The 25,443-nt window shown below is 37.5% G+C and overlaps 1 protein-coding gene across 6 annotated transcripts in view; it reads right to left on the reverse strand.

Moving 5' to 3' along the window:
- The window catches only part of Reph (Regulator of eph expression), a 312,486-nt gene that overhangs the window by 170,720 nt on the left and 116,323 nt on the right, over positions 1-25,443 (reverse strand). For 5 of the 6 annotated variants that reach the window (XM_089841098.1, XM_089841079.1, XM_089841088.1 and 2 more), the window contains one exon: positions 14,895-15,000. The gene's annotated coding sequence lies outside the window, so the exon portion shown is untranslated. Of the gene's footprint in view, positions 1-14,894; positions 15,001-25,204; positions 25,390-25,443 lie in introns of those variants that run through there. The other variant, XM_089841116.1, reaches the window with a different exon arrangement.

The raw sequence follows: 25,443 nt of genomic DNA on the forward strand, positions 1-25,443 counted from the left end.
CTCTAAAAATAATTCAAACAAAAAAAAAACCGAGGAAAATAAGAGCGGAGAGATATTCTCTATCCTCTTCTCTACTCTTGAGCTTCTCTCTCTCTCTCTCTCTCTCTCTCTCTCTCTCTCTCTCTCGATCTCTAGAGAATGAGTTATTACAAGAGCTCGCAATCTCCCAGTTCGTAGTAGAGAACGAAAGGGGAAGGAGAGGAGAGGGAGATGGAGGAAAGGGTATAACCAACCGCTTCTTCGAAACATTGCCTTCAAACAATAAAACCAGCTCATGGCTGAAAGATTGCTTTTTCGCCACAGATAACGTCGAGCTTGAAAAAAAAATTACTCCGCAAAAACTCCAAGAAGAAAAACCCGAAAAAAGAATGGCCAAAAAAAACAGGATCGACAAGAGATCAGCTTAAAAACCCCGACAGGTTTCAAAAATATTAAATGAAAATTGACAGTGTTGGACAGTTTTTTCCCGATACTAAAACCATAAAACCAGCAAGGTAAGGTGAGATTAGGATGTCATTCTACGTTTGATAACACTGTATTTTTCTGGTATACCAAGGTCAACTACAATTTCAAAGGGATCAATGTGTTTATGGTAGGTGCACTGCGTTACATGGAGTAACAATAATTATTGGCCCGCTTTAGAATTAAGGAGTCCATATTCATTCGTAAGGAAAGAAACCCCGAAAGCCTTAATATTTTTGAAGGGGAAAAAACCAGAAAAAAGAAGCTGAAAAAATAGAGAAGGTTAGGGAGAAACGTTTTAAGTTATCTAGGTAAAAAAATCGAGGCAATTACCCTTTTACGAATAAGAAAGGGAGTAAGTAGAGACCGGGGGGGGTTAAGGGGGAAGAATTGCCCCGAAATGAATTGATAGATGATTGTCGGCGGTTATCGCCGATAAATCGGAAAAACTCCCCTCTCCACTCTCTCTCTCTCTCTCTCTCTCTCTCTCTCTCTCCTGGCACCCTCCCGAAGCGGATGAAAGTCCCAGAACGCGCGCGCGGGCTCACCATTTCTAGAGAGTTAAGCTTAAATCGGGTTTTTTTTAGCGTGACGGCCTAACCCGGACCATTACCCTTCAAAACAATGCTCCCAACTCGCGCACACGACACCATCAATCATTTTACTGCTCCAAGACATGGATATCGAAAATAGGAAATTGCCTAGATAAAAGAAATATGTCTTTTGCCGTCGACAGGGATGGTCGAACGGATTGTTAAAATTTCAAATAGATAAATAGCACCAGTTCACCAGTTTCTAGCGAAAATAGAAGTTAGAAGCTAATTAAAAGAATTATTTTTCACTAAATTGCATTCCAACGATCACCAACCGGGTTTTCAACTTTAAGTTACTCGTGCATACTTCATATATCTATTGGTCGAAATGTCCACCCTTAGAGTCAGTCCCCCCTCCTTTCCTCTGGGCAATTGGCCTCAACTACGACCCCCAAGCACCCAAGTACTAGCACCATGCAGCAGCACCAGCAGTCAGGCAAAGTATGATCCTGGGATGTCAGACGGAAAGCTCAAATAGAAATAGAGTCAAGGATTGCGCACCGCGTACACACTAGATTGGATTAGAGTCGACCGGGAGTTTAGGAACTCGACTGAAATAATTACTTCAAAGCTCGGACGACGGTCGCGGTTAATGGTCTATGAATAAACGTTTATTAAATCCGTTAAGAGATTCCTGTACGTACGTACGACTATAAAGCCTAACAAGTTGGATGATGGTCAAATTTTGGGAAGCCTGTTGTGGACTGATTGCGTAAATTTTGATCTAAAGATTTAATTGGAATTTTATTTTATGGGAGCTACCAATAAACTACAAAAACCTTACCAAAGAATCGAAACTATGCAAATTAAACTAAAAATTGAAGTGGCAAATTTTATTTTTAAATACATTTAAATGTAAATGGAATTTTTCACCCACACGATTTTTCGTTTTGATAAATTCTTTAAATATAACCAGACTAACTTTTAAGAAGCCTTTGCAGGACGAAATCCGATTGGTTGGCGCAAGCTAGGACCACGTGATAAAATGGAAATAATAGAAGGAAAAATTCAATACGGGGTTGGGGGGAAGAAGACAAACTTTTTAAAAACTCGTGGAGGAATCAAATGAAAAAAGAAGAAAAGGGGTTTCGCCTTAAGGGGATCAGACTTAACTTTGAATATATTTTTCCACGAGTTTAAAATAAAATTCTTGCCAAAACTTTTTTTTCTTCTATAAATTTTCAACGCGAAATTTATCAGCCTCAAGGGGATAAAATACAGAATTCGGAGGTGTCAGGTATTTGCGCAACTGTCAATTACGTAAATCTAATAGGTTTTCTAACTAACGTTGGATATATAAAATATAAATTCAAATGTATTTTATGTAAATATAAGAACTAGGCCTAAACCCTTTTACAAAGTAGCAAAAATATATAGTGGGGATCGTGGCATGGGTACATCGAGATTAAGTCTAACATTAAGTCTAAAAAAAGCTTTGGAAAACTTCTCCGTATAACACGGGTTAATTTTTTTGTTATTCTGGAACTTTTCTACTTCCCTCGTATAGGTACTAGCGCAATTCCCTGAAGAATCTCTCAAGTTCCGGTCTATGAAAGGTTTAGAAGGTGCGGAATAGCTCTAAGACTTCAGCGACTCAACTCCCTCGTTCATCTCTATTGTAGTAACGCTTTCAAAGCCGGAATACGGAGAGTTTTAGAAATGTGTTGTACGCTTCATTTCATTAACTCAAATACGTTGAAAATGGAGTGAAAAAAAATGGGGCGGATGAGCCGCTGGCAGTCAACAGTGGCTTAAAAAAGAAGTCTTCGGAAATAGGATTACTACCAAGGATGCGAGCGGGAACTGTCGCCAATCGAGCCTCCCTCAGGTCCCGGGCGGACGAATAGAAGACAAATTCTCCATCCTAGCTCCATACAAAATATTCCAGAAGTACTTTGTTCGATGTAAAACCTTACCGAAATCTTTCCCTCAAACCCTCGCGAGAAACGGAGATTCACGTGCAGTTTAAGGCGCCTTTCAGGGTCATATCACGTGCAGTATCAAGGCGCCTTTAAAGGTCATATCACGTGCAGTATCAAGGCGCCTTTCAAGGTCATATCACGTGCAGCATCAAGGCGCCTTTCAAGTTCATATCACGTGCAGTATCAAGGCGCCTTTCAGGGTCATACCACGTGCGGTAATAGCGCGTTTTCTCGCGTGATCGAAGCAGACGCATCCAACTTGAAATATTTATCAAATCGTTTCACTTCGACTTACAAACTAAAGAATTACTATTTTCCCGGGACTGAAAACTGAGAAAGGTGATGGGGGGGGGGAATAAGGTTTTAAAGGCGAAAGAGAATTATAGAGAAGAGTCGTACGCTTTAGAAATCAAATAAAACATTAAAGGATGATTCTTTCGGGGCCCCCAAAAGGGACAGAAGCCCAAGAAAAAAGGAAAAGGGGGAAATAACAAAGGGGCCCTAAGAGCGAAGTGGGTGTAATAAAGGGAACCAATTCCATTCCAGCCATGGCCTAACGGATTAGGAAACTAGTTATAAAGGATCAAACTTAGGAACTATACACACCAAAAAAGGATGAAAGAACCAAGGACCATAATAATATGGGGAGGAAAGTTCTTCATTATTTGTTAAAGGCACACGCAACCAAACATTCCACGCTTTCTATGAACTACCAGGACTTTCCTTTTGTCTAATTCGTCGGTATCACTGGAGATAAGATCCAAGGGATTTTATTCTCAACATCAAAGAAAATTATAAAACCATCCCTTTAATTAAGAAAACTGAAGGGAGAACATTAATTATTTAGGCGTGGCTTCGGGAAGTTTTAATCATAGAGATTTTAAATAAAACATTTTTAGCCGGTAAAAGTTTTTCACGTTTCAACAATTCATTTAAGGAATATAAATAATATAACGAAGACCATATACGGATAAACTTCTCCAAGGCTTAAGTTTTATATAAAATAGACAAGTATTAAGCCTAAAGTCACGTGGCCGGTCAAGTCCCTTAAAATAAACAGTACAATGGTCGTCGTGCTTACAACTATTTGGGGTTAAGGGAGACAAACATGGCGGCGGCAGGCGAGTTAGGGTTTAACTATTTGTCTTTTTCTCAGATGAATGCTTAAGGCCTTTGTCTCTCTGTACATTCGATCCAGTTTGGTTCGGTTATACCGCAAACCATTAGTTCCTTACTGTACATAACATTTACATACAGTAAGCATGCATGCATGCATGCACGATCCACAGAGAAAACACAACTCTTCCCTGGTTCGGTGGTAAGCCCAATATTCCTGATGAATAAAATATTATTCAACCCCCTAAGAGCTATATAGTATACCTAAATAGTCTTTTTCTACCATCGTCCCCAGAAGAATATTAAACTGAAGTAATTTTACATAAGATAAACAGCTACCCATTGGTCACCCTAATAATTAGGTAAAACAAAACTTCCGTTTGGTTTACTTCTAAGGCCCGTTATTTCCACATTCGAGAATGGTCTGCCTAATGAGCGTACATGGCTAGTCGGTTGACGGGCGTGAAAGTAGGCATGGTGCATATGGCCAGTTAGCCAGTCACTTTTGAAAAACACGGTCCGGCCAATGTTACGGAAACGACCCTGCAGGCGCAAACGGTCACTCCGTGCTTCGCGTGCAGGCCTATCTTCCACCCTGAAGGAGTACTCCAACCTCTTTTTTCTTTTTCAACCTCTCCCAAGCCTTTTATATATGGTAATTTAGTGTGTATTGTTTACCGTTCGTCACAATTTTCAAATAAACGGGCTCATTAAGAGAAAGCGGGAAGTTCCGCGCCATTACTGTATTTTTTTTCTTACTATAATAGACAAAATGCCGGAATATATAAGTAATTAAGAGGATGAAATAAGTCAATAAATGGATTAGATTGCATCCAGGGGCTAATAAATCACTCCGGGATTCCATTCAGGAGTGTATTAGAAATACCATTCGTAAAAGAGATATCATAAATTGTCTTTTTTGTAAAAAAGCACAGAACCTATAATATTGACTGTTACCTCTATACTCTACTTGTGGGAAGTTAAAATTTGACCAGTGGTTCAGCGCACGTTCTACAAGCTATTACTGTATACGGACTATTAAACGAAAAATACACATTTCCCCCCTGAGAAAACAATTCGCCCCCATTGTTTTTCTTCTCGTGAGTAATAAATGCGCCTTCACAAACCAGAGTGAAACTTATTAAAAGGAAATTTAGAGATTCGTCAGTGATTTCTGTTCTGGCGTTTGCGAAGGTACCTTTAAAGACCAAACACAATGTAATGTAAATGCTTAATGCACTTCCGAGGCTTGAAATAATCATTTTCTAAATTATCCGCAACCACTCGCGATTTCAGCTATAACCTAAAATGGACTTTTCAAATCGTTATACAAGAAAAAAAAACGGCGTACGAGAGGGTTACGAAATATAAATCAAAGTAGATAAAACTGAAAGTAAGCGTTACTCGAATAGGGATCATAAAATAATAGAAAATATGGAAACGTGATCACGTGATAAAATATAACTTCAAAATTGATTCACTTCAAACAATAATAATCGTAGGTAAAAAAAATCGTAAATTTAAGCTAGCGGTGTTTATTATTCATTATGTGAATTCCCATTTTGCCCGTATCACTTTAATTATGATCTAAAACGCTAGAGCATGTTTTTACATTCGGACTAAAAAGAAAGACAAACTCGGAAACTCAGCGTACTGGTATTGAATCTATTATTTAGTTTTATCACAAACCCATTTAGCAACTAAGAACATTCCAAGAATTTTACTCCACCTCGTGGCTTCGTTCAAGCAAAGCCACCGTGAGTTCTTAAATCTTAAATACGTTCTCGTTTTTATTACTAATGTTAAACAATAGCTAAAATGAAAATAATGTTCTTTAGTTCGGCCATTACTAGAACGAAATGAGGTAATTAGTCCCAGCAGGGTGCGGGAAAATAGGCGTGAACTGAAATACAACCCGCGAGAGTGAAAATTATCACCCCTACCAATTTTGCTTTTATTATAATTAAAATTAATTATGGAACATTCGCGTCCACGTAATTAAATCACCAGGCCCAAATCGCCATGTTATATATACTGGCCATGCAAAATTTGGAAGAGCCGTAATAGATTATTTTTAATAAACTTGTAAAGTTAATATTGTGGAAATTTAAAATATTTAATTTCTTCGTAGATAATCTATCGCCCTTAATATTACGACTAAAACAAAGTAGGGTGTTAATAATATCTGGGGCTATATTTAAATAAGCGCTGACCAGGGCCATTTTCCCGTTCAAGCACATGCCGCCATAGTTAAAGGAGTATATTGAAGACACCGCGGCGATCCCCTAAAGGATCTCATTTATCAGGAAACCAAAAGGACCCGGTCGGGTCTTTCCCAAATTAATAACGCTTCTCCGATTTATCATTAAGACTATTTTGGATAAATTTTATTAAAAGAAAATAATATATGAATGGCGCGTGATTATGGATGGATCCATCCGCATAGTACGTATGATTATTAGGGACCCAGAATAAACTGGGGGGGGGGGGGGGGTGGACCTTCCTTCAATGCCTTAGGGGACAAATTTTATTCGCTTCATTAGATAGCCGCTTAAAACTCGAGTCTCCTCCCCTTTTACCGCCTCTACTGTTACAATTATACCGCCAAAAGTAAACTAGATGATGTAAGACAGACGCAACACTAACTAAAACTGAAACAAGGACCTTAATAAGAAAAATACAACACATTCCCGCCATTTTCTTAGCGCCATGTGTGTGACATTTCCAGCTTTTTCTCCAACTGTTTCCCACGTGCTTTCAAGGAAATATTCCTTTCTGTATAAAATTACTTATACAAAGACTGACAATAATTATAAATAAACCTTACGCTCGTTTATACACGGCGTATTACCGAAATGCAAGCTGGGAATATCTTGCATCAGCTAATGGGTTTCGGTTCCCGTATAATCGGAGACCCGTTCTAGCTCTCTCTCTCGCTTGCCCTCTTCCTAACTAATGATAGTTTTAATTGGAGAGACAACAATAGTAGAAGCCGAAGCTCAGTTCAAGAGGAGAAGGAAGAGATGGGGAGTGGGGGGGGGGTGGAGGAAAGCCTCGGGAGAGGATTTTGCAGCGATGCGAATATTGCTAACAATGCAAAAGATTATTAGAAGCTGTACTAGGCCGTGATGAGCAGTCAGTATTGCCTATTAAAATGTATAGGCATTTGTCCCAGGGGCCGGGAATGAAGGGGCCCCGGCCGTGAAGTTCAGGAAATATTTATACTACTAAAATGAATTTAAAATTGTGATAAGTGTTCGTCGACAATTTAAATATAATAATGAACTCCCATTCTCTCTACCCCCCCCCCATCCCGTCAACCCCAACTTGTCAAAAATAGGAATTTATGTCGATTTCAATGTTTACCCTAATTTCAGCGAGATTAGAGAACTGAATGTGTACATATATAATTACTAATTAACTAAAATATGTACTTTGTTTAAATTCCGCTGACAAAATATTTTTGTTATTGGCGTAAGATACGTCTATATCTTTCAGTCATTCAAGTTGGGGTTCTCGGGCCCAATTCTTTTGATTTTGGTATAATTAAGTATGTGATCACTTCGAGTAATGTACTTCTTGTTTAAGATACAACAAACTTACGCTCTATAAATTTTGGTTTAAGAGGCCCAAAACTGTCTGTCTCATTCAGTATTAAACAATCCAAATTGGATTATTTAAAATTAACGAAATTAATTTAATTAAAAACTTCCTAATGACTGTCAATTTTCTAAAGTTTTCTGACGTAAATACTGGGCCCGTAATCACTGATCAAGATCGTTTAATACGATAATAAATACTGTAATAAGCCTGCAGAATTAAATTTACCGAACGTTAGTGGAGCTACGTACGCATTTGGGGGAAAAGCGTTAAGGGAGAATTCCAAATATCGAGAGCTACGCCGCTTATTCGCGAAGATCGGATGTTGGCGAGATGCGAGCGAGTGTAATAAGGAATTTATGAAGGTATACAGTTAACGGGTTAAGATGGAAACCCGGGCCTTAACGTCCAAGATGCTATTAGGGCTACGCGAGAATCCATCTAGAGTCCACATTCGGCTTTCGGGATATATTCCTAAGAGTCTCTGGCAAAGGCTTAGGAATATAGCGGCTTTTCTCGGTAAACAAGGGCCCGGGACCTTTGTATAAATCTCCCCTCGGTCCTTTCTCAGAGAGATGTTGCTCTGCTCCATCCTTCTGATCCTCATCCCTCAGTATTTACAGCGACAGTTTTGGACCATCTCCGGTTTCCAGAGACCTCGCAAACCATCTTCCCCTATCCCATATTCCACACGAATTAATTCAATATCTCCCACGAATCACGAACTTAAGTCTAAAAGTACTTAATCTAACCTAAGTAAATGCACCGTAAAATTAGCGTAGTTTTTGTAGCCAATTAGAAAACAAACTAAATGATACGGCGAAAATATTCATAGGTAAATTTTAACAAACTCGAGTCGTTGGTATGATGCGTCTATATATATATGAGAATGAGATAAAATCGGAACAGAGGCTGGGCCCATTGTCTTTGGCCGTACACGTATATCGTGTTGGTTGAAGCGGCGAGGCTTATCAAGCGCTCCAGTTTTGTAATTGACACGCTGGCCAATACCTTATTGGCCATTCTACACCATATCCCCTCGCTCCTTATTATCCAACAGCGCCAAAAGCTTAACGAACTAAGGGAACTATAACTACAAGGACGAGGCAACGTACTTGGCGACGAGGTCACATTTGCCTAAGTTCAGAGACGCCAATATTCCAAGCTGAAATTTTCTGGGATTTTGGGGTGTTTCTTGTGGTGCTAAATGAATAAAACCTAATAACAATACTTAAAAGAGACCAGTACTTTAATTACCAAATTTAAAGGACATATGTCGTGAAAATTGACATTCCCAATAATTCGAAGAATACGATAAATTTAAACTAAAGTATTGTTTATCTAAGGACTCCGTATCTTTGAATGATGTCCAATACTTAAATCCCGATATTACTTTCAAGTGACATTATAAAGGCGTTTATTGACAATCGATTTGCAAGCGGGAGGGGGGAAGTCGGAGGGAGATATAGGTAACGAGTAACACTGTAACAGATATTATTAATGCGAATTGAGAATAGGATGACACTGATTTGAACTAAACCAATATAAGCGACCAGCGTATAAACGTCTTAACTATTTGAAGGGAGAGGGGGGGGCGGGTGCACCGGATGGGGCAGAAGGCAAGGTGGTGGTAGACTAAGACATATAATTATACAAGGGAAGCCGGATCGGCTAGCGGAATTTCCGAATATGGAAATATATGGATGCTAGATTAAGAAATAGATTAAACCAAAGTTATTAAGAAAAATGCTTTTTCTTTGAATGTAAAATTTCCTTATTTCCATTATCATCTCAATTCTATCAAATTTTGTCGGAATTTTATAACTTCGGTATTAATCTACCGCTGAAAGATACGGAGAATGGGGCGAGCAAGCCGTTCTTCTCGCTTTTCCCAGAAGGAAAAGGGGTATCTAACATTCTATATAGAATATCATATTCGAAATGGAAATTTTGGCAAGCAGCTATTGCACGCGTCGGCTTGCTGAATTTCCAGAGAAATCGAGCCCTATTCTACCAAGAATACGAGAATATATCGCTAACGAAACATTATATCATTGCAGCGTTACTTAAACGGGGGATAGGGTTAACATCCTATTTCTTTCGGTGTAAAGTGTAATGCGTAGAACGATTATCATATCCACTACAAGTGATTCTCAATTGTATTATTATGTTAACGGGTCTAACGGAGTTTCGATATGTCTGCCGCATCTACTACACAAGTTTTCAGGAAAAGGGGTGATGTGCTAAGAACAGAGCTGTGTTTCCATGGCCAATTTTGCAATGTCAGAGCTCTGGCAAAACTTAATGCGGTTTATGGATGGCTGTGTACAGTATATTTTTTTAACTATTTTAAATTTTCATATCAATATTTCAGTCCCAATTTCTAACAAAAACGTACGTACGAAAGAAACCAAATGCTCCAGTACATAAAATCTTTCGAAACTAGGCCACATAGACTGTTGAAATAAAGATTCTCAGTAAACAGAACTTCGTAATAAAATAATATATTTGGACAAACTAGCTCTGCCTAAATTACAACGTAAATTTAAATATTAACAATGATAAGAACCATATGCAGAGTCTCAAAGTAGACTTGGATAATTTTAAAACATAAAAATAAGCAAACATCGGAAAAATATTCTAAATATTTAACATATTTAAGGTAAAATTCCTTTAAAGTCACATATATAATATACTTTAAAATTCTAGCTAACCGTGAAAACCAACATATTGTCGGCCTGCCGCTGATCAATATTTACTTTTTAACAAATAAAAACAAGAAAATTTAATAATTTCGTATCGGGAAAACAGCTCGACTAAAACCCGGAAGGTGAACATATAACTAAGAAATGTGCATACACAGTTGCCACAGAAATACAGACCATCCCAAGTTTGGATTAAACCTAGGTTCGTACCATACGTTTTCTTAACCGGAAGTACTTAACTGGAAGTAAGTAAATTAACTTCCTCAAAATGCCCCCAATTTGAAAAATTGATTTTCGTGGGGTGAATGTTTATTTTCTGATTATGAACTTTTGATATTAAAATTAGGCCTAACCTAAAGCATACTAAGAGTGAAATGAACTGAAAAGAATTTGATAGTAGCTTCCCAAATAAAGAAAAGATAAATTTTCGCGCCTTTAAAAGCACTCGGTAGAGTTAACACGCGAAGAGAAAACCCTTACACACATACGCTGAAATTCAGCCCTAAAATGACACTAAAATATATATTAAAACATCCGCAATAACGGCAATTTATTCAACCATTCTACGATTGCAACTAGATATAACAATTTCGTGCCGTCTCAAGGCCGAGCAACCAACGAATTACATATTCTAAACCAACTTCACCTGTCCCTAAACAAAAGAGACGAGTCTACCATTCTAGTTGAAATTACTCAACGCCAAATAGGTACAGAATGAGATTCCTTTTAGTTCTAGCTAATAAACTGGAGAAATTCGTCTGAGATTCCTAAGTTTTGTTTCTATTCTAGTCTATGACCAGTTTTGGGACACCGAATAGGGTAAAAGGTAGGGAAAGGTAAAGGTTTCCTTGGAGAACGGTGGTAATACTTAGTAGAGCTTAGCCGAGTGGACCAGCGACGTATATGCGTGGTTAGGCCTAACTGAGAACTATAGAAGCTTGTAAGCGCAAAATATTTATCTTTGTAGCTAATATTCTAGAAAGAGTGAGAGAGAAACTTTGTTACTCAACTGGAATCCTTTCAGACGAGTGTTTATTGGTAGCCCAGACGAGAGAAAGGCACAAAAGAGCCGGGGAAAGGGCCGAAAAATAAGTTTAGTCTGGTCTCGTCTAAATTCTCTTAGGCATTCCATCAATATCATATTTTGCATTAGGTATAAACATCGCTTCAGATTGAGTCAAATTTACTGAAAAGGACTACCTAGATCGGAAGGGTTTCGTATTTGCGCGTCTTCTCCTATCTATATTTGTTTATTTGTAAAGCGAGTTGAAGTAGTAAATATCGAAATTCTAAACTGACAAATATTTTTGAATAGATCAATATTAAAGCTTTCAGAAATTTCGGTCTCAAAATAACAAATTTTTTTGTTTACAATGTTTCTTGTTTGTACCGCGAGATATTTCCCCAAAGTTTATATTCGCAAATGAAAAATTCATTAATGAAGTCCTCCGTTTTACGAATTTTACTAATAAGTCGCGTATTTCTAAGAATTCTATACATTTTATTATACCGAAATTTAGAAGTTGAGTTTGACAAAAGTCTGATTTCATACTTTAAACTTTGAATTTCTCCCCAATTCTATAAAGTTTTTCTTTTTTTAATAATTTGATATCATTTTGAAAAAGCTTGTTTAAAAATTAACTTTTTTTAAACTTTTTTAACAAAAACTCTCTTGATTTTTATTTGCGCATTAAAATTAAATATTGGGTTTCGGAAGAGAGGAAAATCTCTCGCAAATTTTGGTTACCCTCCCCCGCTCATTTTTAATAAAGAGAAATTAAATTCGCTTGGAAAACGTAATTTAATATTTTTTATACTTGGGGGAAAAACATATTGCGCGAAGGGTAGGTAGAAAATCCCTTCCGAATTGAAAAGAACTTAAAAAAAAAAAAAAAAAAGGTTACGGAGATTTTTACACACAAGTTTTTTCCCAATTTTGTAGCCCTTTCCTTACGTAACTATTTTACCGGGGTTTTTGAAGTAATCTTCGAGGGGCTACCCACTCCCCTCAAATTAATTTTAGAAGTAATTTCAGAATTTTAAGAGTGGATACACCACGTTTCATCGAAGTATTCGAAAAACATTGCAATATAGAGAAAATCGCGTAAAAAGTTAAAGAAAAAACATATCTTTTTTTCAAAATCTTAAAATTTCAAGAGAAGTAGTAATGACTACCCAGATAGACATGGATCCAAGATGGCGACCATGACGTTTTAAATTTTTGTCAAAGTTTCGGTTGGATTTTTGGTTTGAGTTTTGGGATGACGTCATGGTCGCCATCTTGGATCCATGTCTATCTGGGTGGTCATTACTACTAAGAGATTGCGTTGTTGTAACTCAAAGTATTTAGTATCCTTAAATGGGGAAGAAATAAGGCTTTAACAAACTCAAAGGATTTTTCCCATATATCTTTTACAAAATCAAAGTCCCAGGCTTCAATCTTACACATTAGAAAGATGTGATATTTACCAAGTGCACGGTGCACCTCGTGACACACTGAAACCCATCACTAAATATTTTAAGGCGATGCATTTGGAGCTCAATTTGATGGTGGAGTTCCGACTTTAAAGCACTATACTTCAAGAAGGGGGACCCTCTCTAGTAAATTCTAGTACAGGTTTATATGGGGAGGGGGCAAGCTAAATCCTCTTTTCACCGCCAAGTGCAAACTTCAATCTTTCTCCAATTGAAAAATCTTCCCCGAGCGAGCGAGCGAGCGTCGCGGAGAAAAAGAACGAAAGAAAGAAAGGAGAGGGCTTTCATGGCGAGTACAGTTATAGAAAGCTTTGAATGAAGCCTGTAGATTTTTTTTATTGTGTTTCCTTCCATATACCTCGCTTTCTCCATTCCCAAAATCCCTATTCCGTTTTTTTTTTCATATGCGAGGGATTTTTCAACCAACAACCTTTGAAGTTGTACAAGCTTTACCTATGCCCGAACAGAAAATAAAACTACAGGAATGGGAGCTGACCTTTTCAAAAATGGGGAGTAAAAATAGGAGGAGTCTGGTGTTCTTGCCATAAGAAGGAATATCTAACAAAGACGTTAGATATGATTTCAAGAGGAATGGAAACTATGCAGTCCTATCTGACGTCTTTGGATGCAAATACCGGATGTTCAATCTTAACCCTGAATCAAGCAGACGATAATGCGACCCCCCCCCCTCTAAAGCAATAGAGTCAACGTGGCTATTAGTCTATTGAAGCTGCTGCAAGGCTAAAATCAACTCACTAACATCAGAAGAAGACCACGAATAAGATTTAGAGATAAAAGTGTTTATGTCGCCAATCTCCCTACAAATTCCTATTCCTCTGGTATATTTTCTATAAAGCCCACATCCCCAAAAACTTAAATTGTGACGGAAAAAAACTGTTTTCTACTTTTCCGTAAAAAAAAAAGAAGTGGAGAAGACTCCTGCACGGTTATAACGATTTAACAAAACTCGAGATTGGCTTCAGGGGGCGCAAAAAAGCAGAAGTATTTTTGGGTTTGATATTTTCCCTGGTTGACCCTCCCCCCCCCACCACCCCACTAAAGAAAAGATGAAGAAAAAAAAGGGTTAAGCTTTCTGGTTGCTGGCTACTGCCTTCACTTTTAAAACGGAACTAACTCAAATAAGATCAAGTGTACTAGTCCTAAGGGGACAAATACAAAGTATATATATATATAGTCTTAAGAAAGTTGAGCCAAAAAGTTTCTGTCAAAACAATTTCTTTTTGAAATAGAAAATATCATCTTTTGGGTCCTTACGTAAGTTGGGCAAAGAAAATTTTTGTAATTAAGTTCCAGCCCATCTAGTATTATGTTAAAAGGTCCAGACTCTAATTTTACTTACAGAAAGTTTCATTGATAGTGCTGGAATATTACTAAAGTGTTTTTACTACAAATGACAAACTTTTATCTTATGGTGGGCCAGATCGAGTCTCTTTAACCCTTTGTTTTGGTATATATTATTTATATTAAATTCGAATAGATATTATATTCCCCGCTGGGTGTTTTACCGTCATATTATTCGGATCAATATAAGAGATGGAATATATCCTGGTGGTTTTCGGGTGCAGCAGCGAATAAAACAAAACAAAAAAAAAATACAAGTTTGATTCAAAGTAGCAAGAGAAGGAGCGTGCCTCGATCTAGACCGGTGTGTGGAAGGTCACCGGTCTAAAAAAACTGTCTAAAATAGCCGTGGGAGTAAAATATCGTGGTAAGAATGTCAAATATTCTCTAAAATATAGACCATTTCGATTGAGAATGGCGTATAGTCTACTACCCAACTTCAACAGTGCAAAATAAATTCGGGAATTGAATACGAATTGATCAACTCGGTAAAGAGATTGAATTACACTCTTTTTTTTCCCTTTCAATTTTGTCGTACAGTAACTTGGAATAATAAATAAAATAGGCTTAAGTCTAATGAGATTTTTTACTTCCTTCGCATTCCCCCCTCCCCTCAGAAAAAAAATTATTGAATATATTTTTTTCTTTGAAAGACTCACCAACTTGAATTGAAATTCCGGGTAGATTCTTAAGCCATCGAAAATTAGATTTTCCCAATTCGTTCTTATAGTAAGTTCAAAGGCAGCACGGAGGTTGAATTACATTCTGCAAATATATAATATTGAAGGACATATTGGTTAGTGAAACTTATGTATAAGTTATAAGGAACATTTATATTATTATTGTGCAAATGAATTTGAAAACGGGTATATTAGGTGTATATTTCAATGATGACAAATAGGGTATACTCGGGATTCTCAGAAACACCGCCGTTTACAGCAGCTGTGAACCCGGGACGGTGAGTTCGAATTTGACAAGGTTTCGCTATGTATGCAGCCAAGTATGATTTAAGTCACAAGATATATAACAGGTGGTTCGTCCCCCAACTTTAAATATATGGCAATATTATACGAATATTTTTATACGGCTTACATAGGTACGTGTAAGGATCGGATAATATATTGAAACTTCATAATAATAACTCTCAAATTTATACGAGATATAATATCTCGGATACGTAACTGATACGACTAACGAAACGATTCAAATCATCGCAAGGATGATGGTGTCAAAACTTAAAGAGATACTTAAACGCGCGTACAATCAAAATAACTTTTAAACTTTTTCCTATTTTCAAAAGGAATTAGATATTTGATGAGATATTAATATGAAAAATAACTGGTGAGTTTCAGTGTCCCTTTAACGAGCGATCGACACTGTTTATCTCGCGCTATATATATGGAAATATACAAGAGAGCGCGATAATATTTTGTAATTTATTTGCCTCGTGCTCCAGTTTTGAAGGAGGGAATGATCGAATGTACAATGTCACGTGGCGTTACACGAGAATACATGTACAAGGGATTAAGACTATACTTTATATACTGTCGAACATATACACACGAGACTAGACCACATATAGACGCTTCGAAAATGATGTATAATAAATAGAATGAATATAAATATTTCAAATATATTTTTAAAATCCAAAACATGGTATACATTAATTAAGTGTATGATTTAAAATTTATTCGAGGTGAAAACATGTCGATTACTATATAATACGGTGATCAATTTGATGACAAGTCCATTTAAAATTTGACAATTAACCAGTTCATTTCCGTCAAATCATTCAATCGCTTAAATCAAACATTCAATATATTAAAAATCTAGAGTGCTAGACGATTAAAAAAAACAGAGCCAAAGTCCCTTAGTGGTAACCCGATCTTTAAATTGCAACGGGACTTCCGAAGCTAACGAAAACAAAGGTCTCCCTTTGACGATAAAAAAAATTGTCATAAATTAAAACAAGTCCTCGTTTATATTCAGCCACAGAAAACTAAAATCGGAGTAGATAGATGGTGACATCAAACTGGAACTGAAAATTGATATATTTACGTTTTCGGAATGGGTTACGGGGCGAAGGTGAATAAAGTTTTATATCAAAACAAGCCTTTCTCTGCCTCTCTCTCTACTTCCCATATTCGTTAATTTCATGTTGAAAGTAATTTACAACATTAATAAAATTTAGGTCACAAATCTATGAACCTTCTGATTCCCTCTTTTAGTTCGAAGTTCAAAGATTTTGCCCTAAAAAGGATTAATTTTCCTAAGTATACTTATTTACTTATTAAAGCAATTACGCTACGAGTCATAAACCTCGATAAACCTAAATTTTTCACGCTTTCCCTGGTTTAATTTCTATTCCAGATCAAAGTTCAAATTGCACCCGGGCGACTTGGAGATGTTGGGAAGAACGATTTCAATAAAAGTCAAATTGGGTATATTTGAATATTTCGAGGATTGGGATTGGATCCGTCTAGATTGGATAAGAAGATCCTAGCTATTTCCTATTTTTTCGACTGGAAAATTTTCATATCTTTTAAACGGGGGAAAAAGAAGAAGATTTTTAACGTTCCGGTCTCGTGTCTAGCTGGTCTAGAAGGGAGGGGGGGGATTGGGCTGGACAAAAGAGAGGGGGGTTGGCGAATATATAGGCGAACGTGATCTCGCATAACAACGAGCGAGTTGAGCTCCTTAAATCGAGGCCTTGAAGCGTGCAAAACGGGTGATCGCGATAATACACCCCGCGCGCCGGTCGACGGTCGGGCCAAGTAGGACCCTTAAAAGGGGCGAGAGCCCTCGCATACAAACGGCCCTCGTTTTTGCCTGCCAGATTTTCTTTATTTCTACAAAGCGCAAAGTCGCGGGAATAAAAATCCAACAAGATGACACGAACCTTGATATCACAACCCAACTAAATAACAAATCGCGTCATCATTTACCCAAGTGTCGCGAAACCATACGCGCTCTTCGAAGGACGTTTGGCAAAAGGTAAGTTACAAAACCTCGAGTACTTGCGAGTTTCATCGAATACTAAACCACTACAACGATAAAGTAAAATACAACGTACGCCACAGACATCGTGGGACATCGCTAAAAATCTGGGTTACAAGCGCATTTTTTGGTCTCCCATCCTTTTAGTTATAGGCCTACCACGGAGTCTACTTTGGACTGAACTCTCTCCTGGGGGAACAGCCATAACCTTAGATCAAGAGCCTATAGCTCCCTTCCCTCCCCAGACAACCAAAAAAGGAGCGACAACGCTTCTTAACTCTCCTTTTTGTCTTAAGTCCCTAAACGATGGCCGGCTTTGCAGTCTAGGACTCCCGGAGGAGGTACCATACCCGAAGAAAGTCCAGCAAGCACCATGCACGCACCCGAGAAAGAAAATACGACAATGCAGCGTCTATAGGGCAATCCGTCCTGACGCCTTTGCTTTGGTCAAGTTCTTTCTTACGTCAGAGACGTTTACTTGTTTGTCAAAAGGAAAAATCATAAAGCTGGACGAATCTTGTCTTGTCCCACGCCTATCCTCCCATTTCCCGTGAATACAACCGCTCATAGAAATCAGAAATAAATAAGTCAATAACCTAGATAACCTTTCACGTCCGTTTAAGAGTTAATTCGCAACGACAAAGGTTCTGTTAGACCAAGGAAGATGTTTCTGATATCTATGCCAAATCCCTCGGTCGCGGGCCAAACCAAACTTATCAGAGTCTTGGACTGGTTTGTGTTTACTTTGGATGAAATGGTTGGACACTATCTCTTCGGCCATATATTACGGCGGCGGAAGTCTCAAAGTTTCAAGGTCCTTAGCCGGGCGGGCGGGCGCGCTCTAACCGTAATTATATATATGGCATTATATCAACAATTTACCATTGAATTAACGAGGCTCTTTCATCTTCCACGAGACTTAACGACGGTTTTAAGTAGTTTCCAACTGAAAATCAGGTCGTTTAGACACGAAACGGCGTACGCGCTTATCACGTGACCAAGCGTACAATATTAAACAAATATTCCTCTCTAGAAAGAGTGAAAATATTATGGCGATAAATTTCTCCAACTAATTTATTAAAATCACGTCCTTAACCCGCTCCGTTTGTGCCCTTATAAGCGCCACCATTGGTTACGTATTACGTACGATTTAACCTAGATTCTTTACATAAGCAGCCCATCAAACAAATTGGCTATAACACTTCCGCAAAAATAAACTGAAAATGCATATTTATGTTAAATTTAAATTGCCCTTTTTGTTGCTTTGTTTATGACATTAAACATTTATTTACTTTTTTTTTAATCTAAAGCTTAGATAAGTACTAGGCCGTGTTCAAACTATACAGGCTTTCAAATCGTTTTGAACCAACGAAGTTTAACAAATTTTAAACAATTTATTGTCTGGAGTGCGGAGTACCCATTTCGGTATTCGTTTGAATTGGGCATATTTTGTCATTATAGCGATTCTTTAGGTAAACGTATAGATTAAAAGCGTGGAACGCCGACATTTTCGCGGTCAGCTAGGCCTAATTACAAAGTTAACCCCGAGGGAAAGCGGAAAATTCCTCTAGTTTCCAGGAAAAGATAGCGACGAAGGAGAATTGGTGGCGCAAATATATTCAAGCTGTCACTCGAGAAAAGATCTCCAGGGGCAAAAGATAGAGAGAGAGGAGAGCGGCGCGTTTAGGCTTAGAACTGGTTAGGCCTAGGTTAGGCTTAGGTACGGAATGACGAGAGACGCTAGAGTAGAGACGCTAGCTTCGATGCTCCAGCGAGTTTAGGTCTAACTAATTTGGCGAGCCGAGAAACTCGAGTCGGACGGAGCGTGTGTTCGTCCAGGCGTTAAGAGCGAATTCGCTGCAAAGCGTATATACCCGTAAGAGATTCCAAATACACGCTTCTCCTCAATTCGGCGTACCATCCTGAATATATATAGACGAGCATGAGCCGAGCTACTTGGATGGGGGGGGGGAAGCCTAGAGCAATATGCAGATTTTCAATTAGGCCCGAGTTTGCTAATGTAAACTAGAAACCGATGCTCCCGTCGCCTTGTCCCACCACAAAAATGTAACCCTTTCGTCCAAATATTTTTCTACCCTATATAGTATAATAGAATTCGAGTTACTTTTGGGAACAAAAATATTTGCTTTCTCACCGCTAAATTCAAACCAACCAAAAATCTTCATTGTACGAATACTGTATTTTCTCAGATGAAAACTAGAGGACCCTTCTCAGCGTTTTGTATCTTATATTCCAAAGAATAGAGAGGTTAAGAAATACAACTGCCGCGTGTCCAGTGTCAGTACTCAGTGACACGAAGATGTACCATTGTACCAGGTCAATGGTTCCCAGAATCAAAAAATCTAACTATTCCTACCACAAAAACCAAAAATATTTCTAGAATAGAATACCATGTCCCCCTCTGCAGGATTATATCAAAATAATCTCTAGTTTTTAATTAATTATTAAGGTGAAAGTGGGACCAATAAAAGTTAGGGAATTATTTAAAAAGAAATTAAACATTGCATAACTTCGAAATAAATAAATAAATGTAGGGTATATACAACGAGGAGTAGTAGTAAATTGCGGTAAATATAAAATCAGCTAAACGAAATTAAAACGTCGATTTTATCGTACGTTGGAGACGAGTCAAGGACCCGCGACTTGTTTGACGAGAGGAGAGAGGGGGGGGAACCTTGTTGTTTACACCCTGAAATACGGGTACGGTGTTTCACGGTTCGCCCGCGCGATCGAATTGTTTATCAAATCCATGTGGAGAAGCAAGCGCAGCACCTCGAGAAACCAAACTAAGCCAGCCAGGCAACGCACCGAACTGTTGGGTTCCGACACCAAATTTCGCAGATAGGTGTTAATCTTGTTTACATTTGGGGTAGGTGGGTGTGTGGGTGTAAGGGGGGTTTAGTTTGAGGGTTTCGGAGCGCGTTGAGTATATATAGGTATATCCCCTCCCCCCCTACCGTTGGCCTTACGCGCGTTAGTTTAATCTCTATTGAACGACAGCTTAATCAACCGAAGCTAGCTAGTGAGTAGCTAGCTATAGTGTACAACTGTCTAATCAACAACCGTGCAAAAATAAATAAACTTTGATAAAGTTAAGTTAGCTTAACGCTACGCCCCCCCCCCCCCCGTAAAATCAATTTTAAATATCAAACACTCATCGAATAAGTAGCTATTATTATAATAGGGGGACTGGAAGGAGTATAGGAATATCTCGAAATTGTCTGTCTATTGCTTATGACATTAATAAATAAATAAGATTTAAATAAAAATTAACTTATTTATTAAAATTTCAGTTTAATATTATAGCGTTATAACATTAAACTAAATAAAGTGCGTTCTTTAATGGAATTAAAAGCTCTGGGTGCTCGTAAAAGGGTTGACGAGAGGGTCATGTAAAAACTAATGTCCTTTATAGAACTGCCAGCCAGCATCAACCAAAGTGAAGCAAAGATATAATATAATGAAATTTTCCTTTCTTCTATCTAGCAAAATGACAATATATACTTTTTTTTTCTTTTTGGGCCAAAAAGTTAAAATTTTATAAAATGAGAAAAGAAAAACGCTTTATATTCTTTTCCTCTTTGTACCGTTTTCTTGTAAGAACAATAAGGAAAGGAAAAAAAGGGGGGGGGGAGGTCGAGCGAGAGAGCGAACTAGGGGTTAGAAAGTAAAATATTTAATTTCATCGCTTTAACCTTTTGCTCTTCTTTTTTATTATTCTTTGTATAGGAGAGCTCAGCGAGTATGAGCCAAGCTGAATAGGGAATATAAAAAAAGATGAGTGGGAAAAATTGCTCCTTTCCCCGAAAAAAATCCCCATGATGATTGTTTCCCCAAAAGTTATAAAGACTTTGGGATGAAAACGGAAAACGAAGATTACCACCACTCTCTCTTCTGTTTTATTTAAGGCGGATTCGATTAAATAATACAGCCGTTTTTCTCCCCGCCTTTATCAAGTTTAAAATATTTTAAAAATTTAACGTGATAAAAGTCCATTGTCAAAATGGTCTATTCGAGGGGGGGGGGGAAATCGCGTGCTAAAGCGATACTAAAATGCGTACCTTATAATTTCGTAAGCTCATATTTTCCTATACTGATATTTGTGGGAGTACTTTTAAGAATCTCTTTCAGCCTACATAGCTAGCTGTCTTATGAAAGAGGGAGCCGGATTGGCTGTTCTGACTCTGAATTAAAAATCCTGAGGGAACAGTTAAAAACGAGAATAGAAATAAGTGCAAAACGTGTTACGGAGGCGAAACTATATCGTTAAAGCTCTGTTCTTCGTGTACGAAGAAGGAACCCTTCTGCCCGCTACTCGCTTTTCTACGCAATTTCTCCCCAAATATACACGAGAGACTATGGCCGTCCTAAAGGATTTATAACTGGGGAAAACGTTCCTTACAGACACGTGGTGGTAGTGGTAGTGGAACTATAGTTAGTATAGTACATTTTTACTTCTGTTAAAGGGGCAGTGTCATAATTAAAACCACAAGTTTGCTATATCGAAATTTGGCCCACGTCTGGTGTCAGTACAAACCTTGATTTTACGAGGCATTGTAGGGAACGATTTTTAAAACATTATGAGCTTAAGCCTTAACATAACAATAACTTCAAAACAAAAATTACAGAATGAAAAAGGGAAATTTTCAAAAAAATTGAAGAACTTAATTATTCCACACTTTTAATAGTATACTAGTCCTTTATATATCAAACCAAGAACGTACCATAAAAGGCGGGGGAAGATTGGCGGGGGGGGAGGGGTTTGGATTTAAAGTTTGCAAAGCACGTGTATTCACGAGGTTTAATTAACTTTAGAAGGAGGAGGTGGTGGAGGTGGAAGGAACGGGGAACGGTGGACTGGAAATAGTATACTACTCTCACCGGGACCGCGAGGTCCTTATTAATTATGCAGCGTGGGTCGACGCAGAAAAAGATGCCAAAAACTGAACTAGCCGCTGGCAGCGCCATAAATCGATATAGCGGCCATGCTATGCATTTATACAACTCCCAGGACTGTACCTACTACACCAAGTTATACCATCCACATATATACACCTTACTTTTACGCAACTATGAAATTCTATCCGGTTGACAGAATTTGGGTTCTAGGGCGACGTTAAATTTGGTAGTGCGTGCGCCCCCCCCCCCAATGTATTGTACTGTACTTTCACCAGGCCCGCTCCCTCTCCCTTACCATCATGGGTATAAAATATCTAGTGGGGCCACAAGCCCCTTACCCCCTGCTCGTATATCTTGTTACCCCCAAGCATATACCTTGGGCGCTGACGGTTTGTGTATTCGGCATTAACATCGCTACCACGTGTTGTTATATTTTAAGTCTAGTTCTGATCTCTGGAGTGGATATACCCATGTGTCCAGTTCATAACTTAAGGTAAAAACACCTTAATGCCAGTTTCTACTTGTATAAAAAAGGTTTCTTGGTTCAAATAACGAAAGTTGGTCTGTATTGACCATCTACTACTTCTGACACTGTACTGACCATTGGCCATATTCGTGGTACAAATTTCTAAATGTCAGTCTATGACCTTCTAACCGCTTCCCTTATCCTCGTGGTGAAAGAATGACCGGTACCAGCGTCATACAAGTTTTTTTTTATTCCTTTTACGTCAATGGTCTTAAGTGACCCAAATGGGGGCCAGGAGGTTGGGCACGTTCCACGCCTTATTCCGGATGACGTGAATGAGTAGGTCAACTTATCCAGCCTGCCAGACTAGCCCTGGCTTTTTACGAGGGTCAGGGAGGGTAAAATATAATAAAAAAAAGGGCATAATTTCGTTTGCATAACCCAACTAGCAGTAGAAATGATCTGGTAAAACAGCTACTGTACTGATCTCCAGAAATTTAATTTACAAATTAAACTTAAAATTTTACTGAATTAAGATTAATCTCGATTTAATTAAGTTAGTGGTGGTATTTAAAGCGAGTGTTAGACTAAATGCGAACAGGTACGCGCGTGCTAGGATTGCGAACACGTGGGTGGAAAAAAATTGTGTGACGAAAATTAAATTTCGAATGCACTGAATGGTTGAAGGTAGAGTTTTTAGTATTCTATTAGAAGTAGAGTAACGCGAAATTATCATACGTTACATTTCAAAATAAGCACCGTAGAGTTTAGCAAAGGTTCATATTTTCAACTACACCGTCATATATTTAAAATATAATAATAATTTATTGTTAATATACTTCTGATTGCTAAAACGAATACACTATCGGTGCGGTGCCCTGATCTATAGCACCCAGGGGAAATTGAGTCGTCGCCTGGCATAAAAAATTTCCCCTTTTGGAATACTAAGCTAAAGGTTTTTTTTGGGGGGGTTGCAAAAATTCGGACAGTTCCCTTGGCTCATTCTGTTATAATTTCGGTTCAGGCGCATTTTAATGCTTATTACGTTACGTAGTTCATCCCGAGTTAAGAATACGTAATTGTATATTAATAAAATAACGTCAGAGTTACTGTAATACCTACGGCAGATTGGGATTGAAACCGTATAGTACTCCTAACCGCTGTTACAATATCGTTTGGGGCCGGCTCTCTCTAAATATTTTTCAAAATTGACCCACGGGATTTCATTCAGGAATATTTTAGTTATTATTAATGAAAGTTTTTCTATAGGTGGGACCCGGCCTACGTCCGAACAGGGAAATTATCATCCTTTTTTAAACGTAATTTTTACCCAAAATTTTGTCCCCTGCCTTATTTTTTTTTGTTCTTGTTGTTAAACGTTCCTATTGATGGGAGGAGGGGGGGGGGAGGAAATGTGACGGGTGGTTTATGGAAAGAAGAATAACAAAAACGGTACAAGAAGAAAAAAGAAATTCTAATTAATCACTATAGTCGAATGTTGTCGGGTGCGCTAATAGACGCCTGCCTCGACGTGTATGGAATAATTAATAAAGCTTTACAACGAAATATTATTCTAGTATACAAGTCTTTTCTCTCCAGAGAAACTGCTGTTAATATTAGGGTTTTTTTTGTTGTTTTTTTCAAAGGGAGAGTGCAAAATAGATATAATTTACCGGTATTTTAAGGGCAGGGAGCCCAGCCAAAAAATTTAAAATACTAATAGAAAAAATAGGAATTGGTCCAAATACTTAAAATATTAGTATCTTCAAACTCTTAAAAACTACCTAGTTTCCATTTAAAAACAATTTTTGGAGTAAAAAATAATTGGGATTTTGAAAAGAATATTCGGATTTAAAAAAAAATTGAGAATAAAAATTAAATTTAAAAAAAAAATGAGAATAAAAATTAAATTTAAAAAAAAATGAGAATAAAAATTAAATTTAAAAAAAAAATGAGAATAAAAATTAAATTTAAAAAAAAAAATGAGAATAAAAATTAAATTAAAAAAAAATGGGAATAAAAATTAAATTTAAAAAAAAAATGAGAATAAAAATTAAATTTAAAAAAAAATGAGAATAAAAATTAAATTTAAAAAAAAAATGAGAATAAAAATTAAATTTAAAAAAAAAATGAGAATAAAAATTAAATTTAAAAAAATTTGAATAAAAATGAAATTAAAAAATTGAGATTAAAAAATTAAATTTAAAAAAAAAATTGAGATTAAAAATTTAGATTTAAATAAACAAACAAATGAGAATAAAAAATCTAGATTTCAAAAAAAAATGAGAATAAAAAATCTAGACTTAAAAAAATTGAGAAAAAAAAATGTTTTTTAAAAAAAATTCTTCAATAAAAATTAAAAATAAATCTAAAAATAAAGGCCATTTTGTATTTTATTCGGATCCCCTTCTGACAACCACCTACGGGGCGCGACCCGACTTCGCCCAGAACGAATACAACTTCTTCGGCAGCAATTATCTCGATCCTCCGTACACCCCCATCTTGCCCTCCCGAGTCAACCGTAAAGCACCCTAGCTAACCCTGACGGGACTTCACAACAAACACTTTCCAAAAATGACAACTTACAGCGAATATTTCATCCCAAAATGATTTGAATCCTTCGCTCCTCGATCTTGGCACTGTTTTGATCACAAAATTAATTCATTTCGAACTAATTTTAAATATTTTAATCCGAATTAACAATAATTCATCGGCATAACCGATTTACTCGCGTCAATCAAACAATGGGCTGTCTGTCCGGACTTGAAGCTTCTAGAAGAAGGGGGGGGGGTGATAGAGAAGGGGGAGGGAAGAAAGCCCTCTTG

Source organism: Phalangium opilio, unplaced genomic scaffold, assembly GCF_054372755.1.
Source record: "Phalangium opilio isolate 3A_F unplaced genomic scaffold, DU_Popi_V2 ptg000003l_1, whole genome shotgun sequence".
Classification (NCBI taxonomy): Eukaryota; Metazoa; Arthropoda; class Arachnida; order Opiliones; family Phalangiidae; genus Phalangium; species Phalangium opilio.